This window comes from Aythya ferina (genome assembly GCF_964211825.1).
Source record: "Aythya ferina genome assembly, chromosome: Z".
Lineage (NCBI taxonomy): Eukaryota > Metazoa > Chordata > Aves > Anseriformes > Anatidae > Aythya > Aythya ferina.
In genome coordinates, this window is record NC_140299.1 from 80,437,834 (window position 1) to 80,455,348 (window position 17,515).

Here is a 17,515-nt window from a genome sequence, read left to right on the forward strand (position 1 = left end):
AACACACACAGAAAAAAAAAAAAAAAACAGTGCTTCAGCCTGTTGTGTATTCTCCTGTGATACAGATCAGGCATCATCTGCACAGATTATATATATATATATATATATATATATATATATTTTATTTATTTTTATTTTTTATTTTTTTTACTGCTTATTTTTCTGTTTGTCTACTGTTGTGTTTTTCAGTTTGTCAAGGGTGGATGTTTGTCCTGCACTGGAGCTGAGATGAGAGGAGCTATCCTTCAGGACGTCTGCAGCAAGGTTTTGCTGAAGCATCCCCACCTAGCTTTGTCTCTGCAGTCAAAACACTCAGCCCTGCCTTCTAACGTGCAACACAGTGATGGGGAGGTGAAGAGAAGGGAGAGGAAAGGAGCTGACAGTTTGTGCTGGTCTGATCCATCAGCAAACAACCAGGCAAACAACCAGTGGGGAAGTATCCATCATACAATGCCACCAGTGAATTGGAGTTGACTGGAGGCATGCCTCACTGCATGGTATTGGAGTTTATGTATTTTACAAACCTTATTTCTTTGGCTTGAGGCTGTACAGTTTTATGGGGCCCCAGTCTCTGCTGGTTTGAAATAAATTCCTGCTGCGCTGTATATAACAGCCTGGCAAGGGTTGAGGGGCCATCCTTCTACATGCAGTTGTTGGCTGTATTTCTTCTGCCACTTCCAGACCAGGAGGTCACTCTGCTCCGGGATGAGAGGGGAGGTATGCACAGGACTAGGAGACAATAGCATTTCTCAGCCTTTTGTGGTCTGGGGATCAGTCTGTGCTGTTGCAGCTTCTTCCACACCCCAGCAGCATCACCGGCATGGATCACACCAGCAGTGGCAATAAGTATGACTTAGTCTGCAGAATTTCTTTCTTGCTCATTGTTTTGTTATCTGTGCTAATGAACACAATGGATTTCTATAGGAAAAGGTTGTCAGCACTTGTATGTCCAGTCCTTCCATCCTTATGCATCCATTGTTCTTGTGAAAGCACAAGCAAGCCTGCCTCTGGCCCTGATTACAAGGTGCTCCGGAGGGGCAGGGGTGAGGCAGAACAGCTCTTGAAAATACACCGGATAGTGGAGTCACATGAGAAATCCATTTTGATGGGTTTGGAGGAATGAGCTCCACTGAACATTAGAAGAAGATCCTTCACCTTCATAGGAAAGCACTGCAGGATCAGCATGCTGATGGAGAAGTAGGAGCAAGATGAAGACCACTGAAAAAAAAAATCAAACTTTTTTTTTTTTGGTATTGTAGTAGTTTCCAGTAGATTAAAGGTATTTCCTCTGATGAAGCAACACTACCTCATCTGCAACACCAGGCAAAGTAATATCCTTACCTGCTCTTTCTTCTGCACGTGAAGACACATGGAGCCTGTTTTCCAGCAGTGACATCTGTTTGGTCAGTACAACTTCATACCGGCTGTCCACATCAGGTTTTCGCTGCTGCTGGTAGGCAGATGTAGAAAGGAAGGCATTGCTCTGTGGTGAACTGAAACTATGACTTTTCACTCCTTCAGAAGCAAGCAGCACTATGAAAACCTCAAGCTGCAAAACCAAAGCACAAAGTCAGACTTGCATTTGCTGCAAGGCAGACATGACCCAGAAATAGAGCCAGAGCCCTACATTTTGACTCTTCTCTCACAATATTTCTTGCATCTCCTAGTAATGTCTGCCCCAGTGTCCTCATCTGGAAGAGACAGCAATACCATGTCCTCAGAGGCAGCAAGGATTTGCAATGCACAGAAAGACTGTGAGGTCTTTGGGCTTTGCAGTACACAGAAACTCAAGGTATTACAAATACTGCCACCTCTTTTGTACAGGGTCAAGCACCAAGCAGTTTCTGTCCAAAGGAGACAGAAATATTTGCACTCTCCTTTTCTAAAACTGTCTCTTTTCCACAAAGGATATTTGTACATTTTAATACTACAACATGGAGAAAGGCTAGAAGAAGCTTTTTCCTAGAGACTAGAAAAGCATTTCATCAGCCCTTGCTGGCAGAAGCAGCTTCTCAAAGCCTGGCTGCTAGCAGAAGTTCAGGGAATAGAGAGCTTTAATAAATGACCAAACAGCAGTGCTCCTGACTCACTCGGGGCCCCAGTTAGAGAAGGATTGAGAAAACATGCACAGAGGTGTTTTCTGCAATAGTCCAAGGTGGACGTTACTCTTCCTGCCCTTGAGTTGACTCCTCTTGTCCCATGTATCACCAGGGACACCTCTAGGTGGTGGTGGTTCCTTCTGCACTGTCCTGGTGGACGCAGAATCACCTGCCTCAGTATCAGCACTTTTTCAGCAGCCAACAGCCTCAAAGCAGAAGGAAGTCCTGGTATGGGAACAGAAGGAAGACATTGAACATAAGGCTTTGTATAGACCCAGAAAATGCTCCAGTTTGGTTGCTTTCTTTCAAAAAATGGTGCTCTTTGAAACTGAGGAAACCTAAAACTTCTGTACAGGCAAATTCAATGCCCACTTCTGGAGGGTAATGGTCATCCTCCAACAGGTATTAATTAACAGCTGCCTGACAACCCTTACTGCAGATGGCATATTTATTTTTTGTAGTATTAAAATTAAAAATAAATAAATAAATAAAATATCCAAGTGAGATATATGTGAACTTCTGCTTTTTTCTTCCAATGTGAGTGAAGACCATTTTTCATCAGCAGAACTGCTTCGTGCTCAGTAAAAACAAAATTTACACATTTTGGTGGCTAAAGACAGTTCAGAGAATTAATTCCAGTTGCCATGGTACATCTTTCCAGGTTGCTCTTTAGCAGTATTTGAGAACAGAAAACTTCTGTCAGGAGAGAGACTGTAGAAAAGGAAACCATACATTGCTTTCTGGAAGAAAAATAGCACTAAAACAGCAATTCAGTCTGAAAAACGAAGCTGGCTGGATGTTGAATATTTTAGAATTATTCCCTGTACTTTCTACATTTGGCAAAAGCTGCATTTATTTTCCTGAACAAAATAAATTAATAAATTTTACCGGGATATACTTTTTTTTTTTTTTTTTTTTAATTTTATTTTAGTAGTTTAGCATTAGTATTGTTTTAAACACAGGGAGGTTTGTACATTGAGGATGGAATTTCACTGCTTTGCAGAGTGATAATTTAAACTTTGACGAGATGTAAAAGTTGTGGAATGGAAAAGGGAAAGCAAACTTCATTAATGAGCAGTGGGATGAGTTAGAAGACACAAACCCTTTCTGCAGTGAGCCCTTCCCTCCTCCTCTGTAAGCTGAACAGGAGCAGTGAGGGGAAGGATCTGAAGGCAGCCGTCACCACCACCTGTGTTTCCATCCCAGCGTGGGGCTGACACTGATGCTGCAGTCAGTGTGCTCCCCCCACTCTTTTTTTCTGTCTTGCCCTACATTTTTTTGTGCATTTATCTCCCAGAGCCTTCCAAGCAGCTGCTTCTGCTCTTCAGTAAAAATAAAAGACTAAGAAGGTACCAAGTGCTGGAGACTGCTTTTCAGAGTTGGAGAGGCGTGGTGATATGACAGCTGCAAATAAAACTCTTGCAGCAGAGAAGTCCCTGGTGGTATTCAATCTACCTTCCCTTTCTGTACTGACAGCCTTGAGGGCAGCACAGAGTGGGGTCCCAGCTAAGAGGGGCTGCTGCTTTGTGGCTCTGTTGCCTGAGGTGCCTCCATCTCTCCGTGTTTAACACATCAGTCACCTTGGTGCATAGTCACCATCACAAAATTTTGAAGGTTTCACACCCTCACTGTCAGAGCAGATGCATTTCTCACTTCTTTGGGAAAGGAGGGCCTGCCTGTAAGCCATGGCTAAGAGTAGTCAGTGCATCCCTTCCTGGTGCATTTTTTTCTATATGGGGCACAAGGGGATGTGGAGGCTAAAAGTTTGCCAGTTGAGATGAAGTAGGTCAATAGGAAGATTATCAACCCTGCCCAAAGATCTGATAGGGTTCTCTAAGGGGAAAAGAATATCTAAGTGTCTTCTGCACAACAGAACAATAAGCCACCATCCGAGGACTCTAAATGCTGTAGGATAGGTTACATATGGTAGCTGGAGGAAGATGGAGCCTGCTGCAACCATGATCTTGCAGTGCATTGCTATAGAGATCAGTCTGTTCCTCTCAGGCTGCCCCATCACTTGGAGAGTGTGCAGTGGGATTTGCCCCTTGTAGGAGCTCAGCGTGGTATCACTAGAGCAGCAGAAGTGGGAAAAATTGCCAGACCTTGGAGGGGAGCTCATGACAGCATGCTGTCATCTCCATTGAGCCTCCTTCTCATACAAGTGCAGTGAAAAGGTGGACCCACTGCATCCTTTAGAACATTTCCCCATGTTCCTCCAAGGCTTTGAAAACGAAGATGGGAAACTAGATGAGTTCACCACCTTCTCTCTTTCAAAGTAATCACCCCTAGCGCCCAAATATCAGCCTGATAGAAATTACAAAACAATGTGAATAGCCTTCGTGTCTCTAGCTGGGTTGATCACCCAACGCTGTCAATGATGTTAAGGCGGCAGTATGGATACTGCACACCTCCACTTGCCACTGTCAAAGTTCACATCTGTAGGAAACTTTTTAACTGCATTGACATTTACAGGCACTAGAAAAGACCAGAATTAGATGGCTTCTGAGAGCAACAACCATCCACTGAAAATTTGTTTTTCACCTTTCTATACAAAGTTAGAAATTTGCCATGCAAAATTGTCAGTTACTGTACCTGACATAAATTGTCTGTAGCAATGTTTCACAGAATTACTACTATTGCTGCCAAAGGGGCTGCTTTACAAAAGAAAAGGGAACAGCAGGTGGTTCCCCTAGAATAGCCGTAGCATCAGCAATTATTAGTAGTGAACAAGACATATGATATAATACTGGGTTTTGGAAGGCCTTGTCTGTGTTAAAATCACAGCCGTGACAAAGGACAAAGTTACAGCACAGTTATCCCCTGACCCAAATACAATATGGTTCTATTTTGCAGTGTTGATGGGTCCATAACTATGTTCCACAGCAAGGCTTAAAGGTTAAGGTTACCAGCTGCATTCTGCAATGAAACTGTTGTAAGTGGGTCCCATGACACAATTGTATTTCTACTATAGAAAAACCTTAAATAGGCTAGTTGCTATAGATCTCTCCCTTTTTCTCTGTCTTCCTGGTGCATGCATACACACTTTGCCCTAAGGATATCTCTGGAGAGCCCTGCTTCTCCATTTACTGTAATATGAAGTGCTTTGATATGATGACAGGGTCACTGTCTATCAAAATCAGGAGATCAAAAGATTCACAGTTAACTAGTAAGAAGTAATCAAAACACTATGACAAATTCTGAAAGAGCCAAGCCTGTCTTCTCATTAAGCAGTGACAAAGCAAACATTTTTTCATTGTATGTTCAAGAAATGTAATTGCTATTTTGCAGTTTACTCAGGCACCTTCTTCAAATATACCTGATACATCAACTCTGTGCAAATACAGAAAGCACTGCCAGTTCCATCCCAGAATGGCTGAAAATCATGAAAAAAAGAAGAGGCAGCCTGACCTTTATAATGGCTGTCGATACTTTAATACATACCTTCCAGCTCTTCCACATTTACGTGACAAGTACAGACAGTAAGACAAGAGGCAGGGAAAGCGGGGTTGGAGATACCCTGCTAGTGACAAATTTCTGGTGATCTGAACTATTTTGATCTGATAAGTGATGGAAACACATGTCTGCTGAAATTCTCCTGTGTCAGTAGAGATCTTTCACTTCATGGTGTTTTGTGCTAAATACAAACCAGTAAGTTCAAGACACACAGATATAATAGGAAGTGAATATTAAAATTAGAAGGCTAATGAATGATGAAGATTCTGATTTGGGGGTCTACACACTTCAGTGTTTTCCTGATTTCCTTGACACTAATGAATTGAATGATGTAGATGATGGTTCTGGGTTCTACACAATTCAGCATCTTCCTGATGTCCTTGACATCTGTTTTTAGGGCACATACCAAAAGCATTCATTGTTATGCCAATGACATCACTCTCTGGCCTGTCATTTCCACTGACCACTCCTGACGGGAAGTCTCATCTCTGCCATGGTGCCAGTTGAAGTGCAACTGTGGATGTCACTGTATTTCTCAAAAACGAAAGCTGAAGTGTTGAAAATTGGCTCTCTCTTCACTTATTAAAATATGCTCTTTTACTTTAAAGATTTTTTTCTTTCATCCTTCCAAAATTATTAAATGCTAAATGATATAGCAGGGTTGTGAGGAAAATAGCTTAAGGAAAACACCTTAGGCACCTGGTTTTTCCAATGTAGCATTAGAAATTGCTGCTGAAGAGCATGCAAAACAACAGCAGTGAAGGAACTTAACTCTAAGTTTGTACCTGCAGTTTTTTAATTACCACCTAAAAGTAGTGGTGAACCATGAGATTTCTTAATCCAGCCAGATAGAAAGGTGGTCCTGGATTGAGGAACAATTAAATCTACCTATTTCCATTAATGTATCTGAAGGTTTCTGTGATTGCTTCAGAATTCCATCTATCACTTTCTAGCTGAACATGAAATGATCTTCGTATTCCTTGAGGTATAAAGAGCAAAGCCAGGCAACTACTGTAATTCTGCAATAGTAACAAAATGAGAATGAAGCTGAGGAAAAGACAAGGGGAGAAGCACTCAGGCAAGCAAGCTTGAAGAAAACGAGTTAGTATTGTCATATGGCAGTGATAGAGAACAACAATCTAGGTGAGATAAAGCCCATAGTTTATTTTTATGCTGCTAACAGCTCCATGTGGGCTGAAAGCTTTGAGCCACTCACTGCAAGCAGGTAAGTGAGAGAAGAGGAATCAAAAGTATCCATGCAAATGAGGCTCATTTATTTCTTTTTGCTTTTGTTTTAATGCCAAGGTGTGTTTTAAAATACGGCAAAACAAAAGAGTCTTTAAAAGTCTTGTAGGGTTCTGGATCAACAAGGGGACTGCCTTTGCATCTGCTAGAGCTCTTCAGTGTTGTAGTGCTAAAAGGATTAGGAAAACCTTGGATAAATAGGTGGGAATATAGCAAATTATTAAAACCTACTTTAAAGGTCATTATCTTTAGGTATGCGTCAAAAGGCTTTGCTGAATGGCACCTTTCAGGTGTCTGCTGCAGGGCAGTACTATGGAAACCATGACAGAAGAGGAATAATAAGATTCAGGCTGATATTCACAGGTTGGCAAAGGTGGATGGGGGAGTCGATGAAACCAATGAAAATTGGGCAGTGGATTAGTTACATCCCTCAGGTATTTGCCCTGTCTCTCCCAAGACATTCTCAACCCTGAGGCAAAAACATCTATTCCATTCACGAATCAGCTCCCAAACTGACACAGGCTTCAGCATGGTTTATTAAGAGAAAGCAAAATCTGAATTAGTTCACATTAGTGTGCCAGGCTGAAAAACAGCAAGTCAGGAGCTGATTTGTGAGTAGATAGCTCATTCTGAATTGGCCATCCTTCTGTTTGAGAGATGGGTCCAACAGTTGAAGACAGTAATGACGTTAGCTTCCTGATTTTAATTCATGTCCACAAGTCTATCAGCATCACAGATACGCTAGAGGTATATGCTCTTCTCCTTCTATAGTTCTATAGTTCTATAGTTCTGTCTCTGCCATTAAAACACCACTTATACTTTCAAGGGCACTTTATAGGAACTCTTTTGTAAAACAAACAAACAAACAAACAAACAAAAAATGAATAAATTAAAAAAAAAAAAAAAAAAAAGGCTAAAGTTCACAGGGAACTTCTTAGGAAAGTTATTTATTTTAAACAATATATAAAATGTGAAAATATTCCTGTGATCTTTTTGAAATTATAAACTCTTCTTGGTATTTTTCTTAAAGAAGTCACAAAGAAGTGCATTACACATAATTTACATGCAGCAAAACTTTCAAAATTAGCATGATATTGTAAAGATCTGCACATGACTTAAATGGGCAGTTAGCAATATGGTTTATAGATTACTAATGCAGAGTCATTATCTGTACTGCTATATTTTCATTTCTAGTTAATGGTATTGAAGTCAACAAAAGATTTCAGGCATAGCTTAGAAAATAATTTTAAAATAGCTATATAACTGATTTTAAGCATATGAACTACCCTCTAAAGACATGTAGCAGACAATTTATTGCACTGAATCCAAAGTTAATCTTATCACTGGTTTGTAGCCCTATGCAAATGCAAAACCACTATTGACTGATGTTTGCCAATGTTCTGCTGGAGTTTCTTCTGAACAAATTGGGAAGAAGAGGTAACAAAGAAGACTGAACTGTGTAGCTTTCACATCTCACTAAGTTTGTAAAAAATTTTTGACATCAGTTGAAGGAAGTCTTCGAGGTCACCTTGCAGACTAAAACTAGGAGCAATGTCAAATGCAATCATCTCTCACATATTTGAAATTTTTTGAGAGTAGTCTCAATCTACTAGTGAGTGGGACAGAATTGGGGTGGGTGCATTTGGGGGTTTCCATTTTTGGAATGACTCTGCTGGTAATTAGTAGATCACTAAGCATAGCTCTCCCTAGCCATTTAGGTAATTTAATATTATTAAATGTTTCTAAAATAAGAAGTGGGTTATAAAGTGTATCATTTAACTTAAGAATAATTTGTTCCATTATTTAAATTTACCCAAAGGGTTTTGTCATGGTACAGTCTTGAGGAGTATGTACAACACTACTGTGACTGTACCACGTGGGTGTTTAATTCCAGAAGATGCCATCATACTAAATTATCTTAGTTTTGATGATTTCAAACTTAGACTTTTCCTTCCCCGTACTCATAGTCAGCTGTAGTACCCAGCACACAGGTCAAGGTCACCACTTTTCTCATACTTACGTGAAGGTTACTGCTGTGTGGAGAGGACCAGACTGTGTGGAAGAAAATGAGCTGTGTTTGTGCAAGAAGAGATGTAAAAATGCAGATGTTGCCTTTTTTAGCACCTACTTCAATATTGAAGCAATTCCAATTAAAAATATTATCTAAAGACATATTGTCAGAGCACCATGAGCAGGACTGCCTTGTCCTGAAGACCATAACTAATCTTTTACCTTACTTATCTTACACATTATCATGTCAAAGCCTTGATCCCACTGTAACCCTGCTAGCCTCAGCCCTTACTTTGATGCTTTTATAATTCCCTGTGCTCCTTCTGCTTTTTGTGCCCTTTATCAATGGTATAAACTCCTTATTAAAACCACCATTGCACTCTAGTTTTCAGCCTAGGTCTCCTGAGCTGCACAGAGGAAAAATATAACCCCTGACAGATTAGTTAATAATTGTTCATTAATAATATTATCCTAATTTTAATCATACTCCTAAATTATAATGAAATATATATTTCTAACAGTAAGATTCTTCATCCAGACATAAAACTGCCAACTCTGGTCCTGTCTGATGCCATAAGCTTTGTTACATCTAGCATAGTAAGGTCACTGAGAATCTCAGCACAAAAAATATTTGCTTGCCAAGACTCAGAAAAACCTGCAGCTGAATCAAGAGTGAATCAGGTGGCAGAGGCTTCTCCAGGGCTAAAAATCTACTCATTTGAAAAGCAAAATTAAGATCCTCATCCCACACAGACAATTAAAGTTCCTTGTGCTGTTTTGTTTCTCCTGGAAAGAGTCCAGCAGAGGGCTACAAAGATGATATGGGGCCTGGAGTATCTTCTCTATGAAGAAAGGCTGAGAGACCTGGGTCTGTTCAGCCTGGAGAAGAGAAGACTGAGAGGGGATCTCCTCAGGGTATATAAATATCTGAGGGGTGGGGGACAGAAAGATGTAGCCAACCTCTTCTCAATGGTTTGTGGGGATAGGACAAGGGGCAATGGCTGCAAGTTAGAGCACAGGAAGTTCTGCACTGACATGCGAAAGAACTTCTTCACGGTGAGGGTGATGGAGCACTGGAACAGGCTGCCTAGGGAGGTTGTGGAGTCTCCTTCTCTGGAGATATTCAAGGCCTGTCTGGACACCTACCTGGTCAGCCTGCTCTGAGGAACCTGCTTTGGCAGAGGGGTTGGACCCAATGATCTTTTGAGGTCCCTTCCAACCCCTACAGTTCTATGATTCTGTGATTCTGTGATTTATTTTGTTTTATAACATATGATGGCCTCATGACCTGGTAATCACTCTGATTTCTACCTTTTCTTTGGAGTTTGCTTTGGAAATGTTTTCTGTGGGGCTGGCTGAAGACTGGTGGTCACAGCAGGCAGAATTCTGACTGCCCCAGATTGCCAATGATTCAGATCCATTCTGATCACAGCCCTGCTGTGCGGGCTTGCTTCCCATGCCAGCTACACAACCACAGAGACTAGACAGCATTTGGAAAGTGTTTTCAAAGAAGGCTTTGATAAATAAGTAAGTTGCAATCCTAGATTGCCTATTTTGGTGGGCCCAAAATTGTAGCTATTTGATTCAGTGCTGATTTACCCTTTGAATGGTAGCACATTCCCTCCTTGGAGATACCTACATGAAATAAAAATCTGCAGAACTTCTACCTTCTGAGAAGAAAACCCACGTCTATTATATTTTCTTTGAAGTGACACCTACCAGAGCAAAAAACTGCTGTTGTGTGTCCTCCCCTGTTATCTGGAGGTAGCCATCCCTGGGGATATTCATCCTTAACGTTTCCCTCTGCAGTGCAAAACTCACAGCTCCAGCCATTGGATGTTTCACAGCTGGCCACAACACTTAAGACCCTGTGTGTGCCTGAGGAATTAGGTGTGGCCACTGGAGTTTTAACAAATGCCATCTGGCAGTTAAAATATTCTATTCCCAGCAAGAGCTAAGCACTTTCTTTTGTGCTTATTGTTCTGGAAAAAAAAAAAAATAATAATAATAAATTGTCCTTGTCCCATCTGATTTGACCCAGCAGTGGGTAGAGTCAAAACAACAAAAGTTTACTTCCCGGAGATGTCTGCTTAACCAAAACAGCAACAATTCCTACCTTCCCTTTATGACTGGTGTCTCTGCTTCTCTTCCTGCTTTATTTCTCTCCTTTGGTCTTCCTGTAACTCCCCACAGGATCACGCAGCAACATCAGTAATACCCATCTGCAGTGGGTGGAGGGGACCAGGGGCAGGGACTGGCACTGAGCATCTCTGTGATGGAGCAGGACCACACCACAAATGAGCTCTGCTATCAGCAGGATTTATTGCATAAGGACCTATGTGTTTAAAGGAACTTCAGTTTTATGATAAGATACCTGGACAAACATAAGTCTTAAGGGTATAAGTAATGCCATTAATTTTGATTATAAAAATTAAGCACATTCTTAAGAACTTTGTTTATTGGGAAGGGTGTTGACATTAGCACAGCTGTAAGTATGTGCTTATGCCTTAAAAATGATTTGTTGAGTCAAAGTAATTGTTACATGTATGAACTGAAGTTTCAGAACTGTGCCCCCCTCTCCTCAGTCCATACCATAAACACTTCAAAAGGTCAAGATCATTAATTTATTTGGCTAATATATATATATTGACCATGAACCTCTGTACAATTAACTTCACCAGAAATTCCAGTAGTACTAGAACAACATCCCAACCTAACATGCAGATGTTTTGTTTTTATAAACTATTATTTCAATTTGCCATTGGTGTTTCCTTTCTCTTACCAACTGTCTGGAGGTTTAGGAGAGTACTTGTAAATGAAAGATTTGTATTCACAAGTGACCAGGCTACTCAAGATTTTAAGCATTTGTTTTTTCATAAAATCATTGTAATTGCAGCTCCCAAACAGACTGCAGTTCTTTGTTAGTTATTTCTCATTATAGAGATTAGTTAGTTAGTATAGAGTTAGTTATTTCTCATTATGATTTTGAAACGTTACTCTTGCTTTCAAATGTAGCAGTCTGCTTAAATTTATAATGAGCTATTTTTGTTCCGTAACACTATTGTATGTTGTTGTTGTTGTTGTTGTTTTTTTCTTGAAAGTGCCATAATTTCATTTATTTTTTTTTTTTTTTTTTTTTTTTTGATAAACTGTTAGATCTATATTTATCCATGCAATATCTGTTGAAATGTGACAGAAATCCTTGATTTCATGTATTCTGTACCTCCAGATTTTGGATATTTCTATCACCAGCTTCTTTTCCAATCAATCAGTTATTATGTAGTTTCTTTCTTTTTTTCTTTTTTATACAGCAAATATTTTCCCATGATATCTTGCAGTTATATATTCCTAGCAGCACAATTACAGGAATTGTTAACAAGATAATAAAATCTCTGCCTACCCAAAATAACTTCTAAATGATTTCAGTATTATAGAGCTTTTTATTGAGGGCATCTACATAAATTTCTTTGTGTTATTGTTAATAATTACTGTGCATGCAATTATTTCCTTTTCATCTCTGAAAGGCAGAGCTGGTATCCACACAGAGTGGCATGTCATTACAGATAGTGCTTTGGTAGAGATGCTGACAGGACCTCTCTCATCTGCCCAGCTGTTTATTATGAACTTAAAAGCAGCTGCATATTGTTAGGCAAAGCAGCCAGTGGGATTCAACAGAGGCCAACAGGGAGTGGAGTCAGAGCAAGGGAAGCAGCTGGCGATACTGTATTTTCTCATAAAACTTGTAGGGATATAATGGCTTCAGACCATGCACTCTGCAGTTTCACTGGGGTTGACCCAAAGTTTCCAGTGGATATTAGGAAGGAAGACAGACACACGCACATGCACACACAGGTAGGAAAGCATGCTGAAGCCTTGTGTTAATGAGTTTTGCCTTGCCAGAGAACCAGTTAAAAAGCAAATTTGAAGGTAGTCTCAACTCTCTGAGTCTCTTTCTTAACTGTTGCTTTACCTGCATAGCAAAATTGTCTTTATTGGTTGCTTTGCCCATTTGAAATACATCAGTTCTAAAACTAATGAAGATGGTTGAGTGGGTGGCATTGGTAGTAGGGTGATGGTTGGACCAGATGATCTCAGAGGTCTCTTCCAACCTGTGATTCTACATGACCTGCCCTGAAATAGCAGAATTAGGAGTAAAAATCATAATTCTAAAAATGAAGAGCTGGTATTTGCCATCTGTCTTAAAGCATTTCCCTACTGGCAGAGATGGTAAAGAGAGAAACTGGACTTCAGAGTGGGAATCAGCTAAAATAACCAACTGGAAAGACAATGCCCCTCTTTTCTCAGTGGCCTAGGTAGGTGTCAGAGACTATTTTATGCCTCCAAAAGGAAGGAAGAGGGAGGGGGAGAGAAAGATCTGCAAGAGTATCAATGTCAAAATGTGCACAAGAAGGGCTGGGAGGATGTAGGAGAGCTAGAGGAAAGAGTGGGTTAGGATTTGGAAGATATGAGAGGTCCCCTGAAGACTGAGGCTTGACTTGTGTGGTAAGAATCCTAGAGGATCTGACACCTCTACAGCAGGCCTCTAATCAATTTTAATTTATTTAGCTGACTTCTACTTTTGTAGAATTAACTTCTTTCCAATTAGGCTTGCCCTTAAAATAAAACGCCCTTGATCTTTGCTAATATTTGTAATGGAATCCAAATCCCCAAGGATAAAGATATTAGGATTCAGAGGCAAGTCTATGCTCATTTTTATATTTACTTTTCTTTTGAATTAATACACTTCTCAGCCTGGATTCACCATTGCAAGTCCATGAAAACCAGCTACAAAGCTGCCCTTCTCCTTCCTGCTCTCCCCACACACAGCCATGTTGTGAAGGCAGCAACCTCCTCTTCATCAAGAGACACTTTCTGGGTGCATAGTAAGAATTAGGCTGTTTCTGAAGTTTCAGATTGAAAATAAAGTTCCTTCTACTTTCCATAAACAGAGAGAGAGAGGAAGGGAAGTCTTACCCGAATTTGTACCATGGCTTTTGAAAACCGTCTTTGCCTTTTCTTCATGCCTGAAGATCTGGTCAGCCCCTCAGTGGTGAAGACCATTTTAAAGTGGCATTTTGGGCAGAACCTTTTATGTCTTGATTATCTGAAATAATATAGTGTCCTCCAACAAAACAGATCTTCTATCAAATGCATCTTCATTTTAGGAGTAATTCAAAATTGTTTTACAGTCACTAGCTATAAAATGCAAAATATATTCAAAGTACTGTCGATGTATATTATTAAGATTTGCTTCCATGAATCTCTTGAAGTCCCCAGTTCTGACTAATATCACTACTTTCAGCAGCACAGACTGGGAGTGAAACACCAGATTGGAGGATAGACATTTACTGGTGTAGCAAGGTGCCACATGAAGCAGAGATGGATCAAAAGAGGCTGAGAGTGTTTGATTATTATATGAAACTAAATGACTCATAAAGCACTTTAAAATGGGATTGAAATGAAAGAAAGTGTAAAGATTAAGTTGCTGTTCAGTTTCTGTGCAAAACTTATCCAGACATTGCAAAGCAGACCATTCTGAATGCTCTTCTAATCTAAACTATATACACATTGATCCTGGAACATTGCTCTGCTGATGGTAATCAAAGCTTGTACAGAAACTTCTCTGAGGCAGTGTTTCCAAGTACTTCTAGCTCAGAGGATGGGTGTAAGCAAAACACTTTTTTCCCCACATACAGGAAACCTTTTTACTTTTCCCATAAGCTTTTTACTACTTGGTTCTGAGAGTGGCAGGAGACAGGAGTTTGCATGTTCCAGATTTCCCTGCTACCACACAGGAAGGTAAGCTAAGAAAACATGGAACTTGACTAAAACTTACTGGTGGCAGCAGCTGTATCAAACCCAAGGGAAAAGAGGAAGATGCTAAAAAAGGAAATGGCATGAAAGTGTCACTCTCCCACTCCTTGTGCATCAGCCCCGGGTATCTCACTCTGATTTAACACAGAACTGCATGCCTTGAGGCAGAAAGGTGATGTGCCCTTTCTTTAAGGCACCTTACCATTACAGTTAGTCTAAGGCCACAATAAACTGGCAATGTCTCATTACAGATGTGCCCATTGAGCTAGTTAATGAGCGGGTGTTCATTCAGTAGCAGAGCAAATCTGTTCCACGGCTGTGGAAAAAAATACATGGTCAAAATATCCAAGGGTTCTTACCCTCTGAGCAAGACTGTCCATATGAGCAGTGGGGTTGAGAGAGATTGGCAGGCTCCTCCTGCAGCCCAGTCAGGTGAAATATTGTAGGACAGGGCTACATGCAATTTGAGTAATGCTCTGCTGGAAAGATGTAGGAGCTCCTCCAGGCCAGCTTCATTCCCTTTCCTTCCCAGTCCTGTCCATCTCCTCTTGCAAGAAGACAGAGAGAGAGACCTGCCACTTAACACCATGCCCCATGGGTAACAATGCATGCTGCACACAGTGTGGCCTTTGCAGAGGCCAGGGCAGGGCTGCCTCAAGTGCCTCGCAGCAACCCTTGCAGGCAAGATAAAGGCCAGCGTGGGAAGATGACTTGTTGCTTCCCTGTCACTGCTGAGGTGATTGTCATTAATTCCCTGCCCTTTCACCTGTGCATAGCAGTCATATTCACCAGGGACCCACTTTAATGAGTAGCACTTAGTGCACAGACAGACTTCTGTCATTGCCCCCAGCCCACCGGCTTTTCTCTCTCATTTTTCAGACTTCAGCCCCTGGTGTGTTGTAGGAGAGCTGCACACCCAGGGAGTGAAGGTGGTGTGCTATTTGTCTGGGGCAGCTTTTCTGTGCCCAGGGCATCTGTAATTCCCATAAATGAGGGGAGTTGTAGGACCCTAGCAAATGTCAAATAAGTGGAAAGAATTAAGTGGCATAATGAATGAAGCTGTCATTAAGCATAACGTAAGCACTTTCTTCATGTTATCTGAGGTTATCTAGACTGACAAGTAAGCAATGTTGTTATCAAGCACTTTAACAAAAAGGGATGCCATCTGCGTGCAATGCACCGGAGCCACAGATGTGCCATGTTTAAATAAACTCTAGCATAATAATAACTCTAGCTCTTGACCAGCCCAGTGTATAAAATCAGTGAATCTGCTTTGTCAATTAGCGTGGTGAGGAGTGCTCCCATCTCCCTTCTGTTGGCCCAATTAAAAAATGCTTTTTTTTTTTTTTTTCCCTTGAACCACTGCCCTCAAAATACTCTTGCACAAATTCATGTGAAATGTTTCATATTCCATCAATCAGGAGTTTTACTGTTGGAAACATGGACAATTCCTATGCCACAGCTAGTCTTTCTTCTGCTTGCTGCTCTGGTGATTTACTGCAGATCTCATTCACACTGGCCACTGGGGGATCACTTCCCGTGCTTGTAAAATCCTCAGAGGGTTCATGTAGTCACATGCCACCTTTGGCAGCTGCTGTATTGGACAGAGATAAAAAATTCTTTGGTAAGACAAAGGACCCAGTTTTACAGAAGTTTACAGCCCTGCTGGGAGGCAGTGATTTAGTGATCACAGATGAGTGATGGGTATATCCACAATATTCAGTCACAGCAAATGTCAGTGTATTTGCACATCCTCCCGGGACAAACACACACCGCTTTTGGGAGCTCACCCCACACTGAAAGCCTTTGCACACAGAGAAAGAAGTTGTCCTGGACCTGGAGATTTGTTCTACAATAGGAAAAAAACATTCATTACAGAGGGGGGAGAAGGAATGAGGGAAATCTTACAGTGGCTGCTATAGCCTAAGGTTAGAGCCTCTCTGAGGCATGTGCAGGATGGTAAGAAATTTAGGGAGGACTGAGAAAGCAAATACAAATTCCTTCCTGTAAACTTTCAAAACAGGGTGTAAGAGGGCTGGGTTTAAAATTATCAAGTTCTTCTAACGTCTTGGCAGATCTATGCCTTGGCTCCATGCTAATTTTCTGTATTCAAGTGAATGGCAGCACATGAGGGGAAAAACCCACACACCTCAATAAAGCACTTGGTATACAAGAAATTTGGACAGCAGTTTGGTACCAGCATGTCACTGAACAGTGCTTTTAAAGGCAGTGTTTATGCTCTAAAATCAGCAATACAACTTCTCTGGGTTCAATTGACCTCCAAGCTTGAGTCTGAATATCCAAGATGCACGTTAGTTCTTCTTGAGCTTTGACCTGTTAGAGAGAAAAATACAATTATCATCACATTCAGCCCAGATGACAGATGATCTGATATTTTAAAAATGCTTTTGAGATGCCGAAGTTGAGGACAGAAGTATGCTGCATTCCTAATTAAAGGGAATAAGAAGTGTAGTTTGATCAGCATGATATTCCAGCTGAAAATAAAGCACCTAAAGATGATGTTGTTAATAGCTAATGAAAGAAGTGCTAGCACATAAGATGTACACTGAGTGACTGGCCAAATCTCTCCCTGACAGAGACAATTTAATTACATTTCTTCATGATAACATCACCACTTGCAGGACTGTGGGAGTCTGTCAGCTCCTAATTTAAATCATTATTTTTGAGGTTGAAAATGTTCACCCATCCCAAATCACAACAGGCACAGACACGACATATCATATGAAGTGCCAGACAAGAGATACACATATATATTTATTTTTTTTACAAATAAGAAATACTTTAATCCTCTGAAACATGATTGAACTTCAAACAAAACACAATATTTTCAGTTTCACTTTCAGTGTTCAAAAATAATGTGCATAACTGTCCTC